General features: G+C 41.0%; 1 long non-coding RNA gene across 1 annotated transcript in view; it reads right to left on the bottom strand.

Annotated features, from left to right (window-relative positions):
- The window catches only part of LOC106804629, a 15,588-nt gene extending 13,748 nt beyond the window's left edge, over positions 1 to 1,840 (bottom strand). The window contains exons 1-2 of the long non-coding RNA XR_001393347.1: positions 1,637 to 1,840; positions 1,111 to 1,234 (exon numbers count right to left, since the gene is read on the bottom strand). This is a non-coding gene — a long non-coding RNA (uncharacterized LOC106804629). The remainder of the gene's footprint in view (positions 1 to 1,110; positions 1,235 to 1,636) is intronic.
- Between the last annotated feature and the right edge of the window lie 423 nt (positions 1,841 to 2,263).

Here is a 2,263-nt window from a genome sequence, read left to right on the forward strand (position 1 = left end):
GGAGAGGAATTTTTTACTGCAAACTGTTTCACTTCTCAATTTAGCGTTAAAACTTCACACACAGACGCGTGCGCACATACAAACGCTACACGTCAGCGTTACGCATATCCACAGCGTACGCGTGCGCGCGGCGCGCACACCCATCACACACACACACACACCACACACACACTGTGACACACAATGCCGCACACACAACACACACACGCGCGCGCGCGCAGACGGAGATCGAGAGCAGAGAGAAGAGAGCAGAAAGAGAGAGAAAGAGAGAGAGAGAGACGAGAGAGAGGAGAGAGAGACGAGAGAGAGACGAGAGAACATGAGAGATCGCCGGCGTGCACGCTCGCGGTATTTCTTAAAGGTGAAAACTGCTCACACGGATCAAACTTAGAAAGATACTAACTACTATAGGACTATAGATAAAAAAAAAAAAATAACAAAAAAAAAAAAAAAAAAAAAAATAACAAAAACACATAAAAAAAAAGGTGTATTCACGGTGAGGAGCTGGGCAAGCTCATTTTCGATATATACTTTGTTTAGTTTTTACGCAATGTACCCAAATTACCGGAGAGTGAGAAGTAAATAGATAAACACTACCATAATAAATTGTCGAGCGGAACGTCCGGAAAGGTTAAATGATAGATTGATAGAATTATAGAGAAAGAAACTTGAAGAGAATAAAATATTCGTTAGTAACATTTTGTAACATAAAGTATTTCCATTTTGTTCTGTATATATGACAACATCCAGTATGTGACGTCATTCAATCGCATATAATTGAAAATATAAATAATGTATTAAAATACTACAAATTAGTTACTATATACTATGTTAATCAATGATGGATAATATATTTAATTGCTTAATTCAATTGAACAGGTTTTATCCGGTTTCGTTTAAACTGGATAAAATATATTAGATGTATACCCAGACACGCGCACGTACATACACATCCGCACGCACATGCGCGCACACACGCAAACGCACGCACACGCACACACACGCACATGCGTACACGCACACACAGAGAGAGAGAGAGACACACACACATGTATAAAATGTATATGTTTCGTATAACTGTAAGTGTATTATGAATCTCAGAGAGCCTACCTTGGCTTGTAGGAGAAGCATTAGTCGTGCGCACTCGGATCTCGCCACTGAGTGTCAGCGTCGGAACATCGCTCTGTAGAAATTCTTCCTCCGTCTCACGCTTCCTTCTCCTGACGGGTGAACACTGAAGCACGCGGTAAACGAATATATTAGTGACGTACAACTACGCAACAATAGTATAGGCACAACACGTAGTGTAATCTGCATAACCTCATAAATAGTAGTCTTCAAAAGTCCAAGGGACTATAACGAAGACGGAGAGACAAGTTGATCGATAGATCAACACTGCGGGTTGTAGTGGAAAAAGCTGCAAATTTGCAATTTACTAAGATGAAGGGAGAGAATTCCAATACGGAATGACAGAAACAAAGAAGCTAAACTTAAAAGGATGCTTAGAAGATGGCACATGCCGAAAGCAATGATCACGCTCAGTTAGATGATCGAATGCCAATCTTCACCTGACCCTGATTAATTTGAGGAAAATATGCATTTTAAGGATAGTGGAATCCGTAGAGGGCTGTCATACCGTGTCATCGCAATCAGATGCCAAGAAACAAGCGAACGCCTGGCATTGGAAGCGCACTATGTCTGCATCCGGGAACTTGAAAGCTCTGAATGCGATCCACTTCTCGACCGGACTGTCTCCTCCCACGCTCTTCTGTACATTCTCCGTCTGGATGATGTCATCAACTAGACCAGAGTTGACACATCTAAAAATGGAAAAAATACGAACGTTCTTTATCTACTTGATAAAACAGTAAATGATAACGTTTTACCACAATCAACTACTATTTTGTTCATTTTGCAATTGTAATTTTCTATTTTGTAACATATATATCACTGAGATCAAATGAAACTGTGTATACTTAGCTGCACACTGTCACTAGTTGCACCTGGAAGCTCTGATCAGCTGCACTGAATGCGCGTTCAGTCATAGAGAAGGATGTTCCTGATAGATACCTGCACGACGAGCGAAAGCGATGTCAGAGACTTAGTAAATAATACGCATGTAAGTGATGCTACCTGTAAATTTATAATTATTCATGAATCGATTGATTAAATTAGCATTGCACTTACTGGCATCCTTCTAAGCTAGCAACGAGCAGCAGAGATTCGCGCCGATGTCGACGCAAGGTTGGCTGGTGTCGTCTTG

Source organism: Priapulus caudatus, unplaced genomic scaffold (genome assembly GCF_000485595.1).
Source record: "Priapulus caudatus unplaced genomic scaffold, Priapulus_caudatus-5.0.1 Scaffold81, whole genome shotgun sequence".
NCBI classification, from domain to species: domain Eukaryota; kingdom Metazoa; phylum Priapulida; class Priapulimorpha; order Priapulimorphida; family Priapulidae; genus Priapulus; species Priapulus caudatus.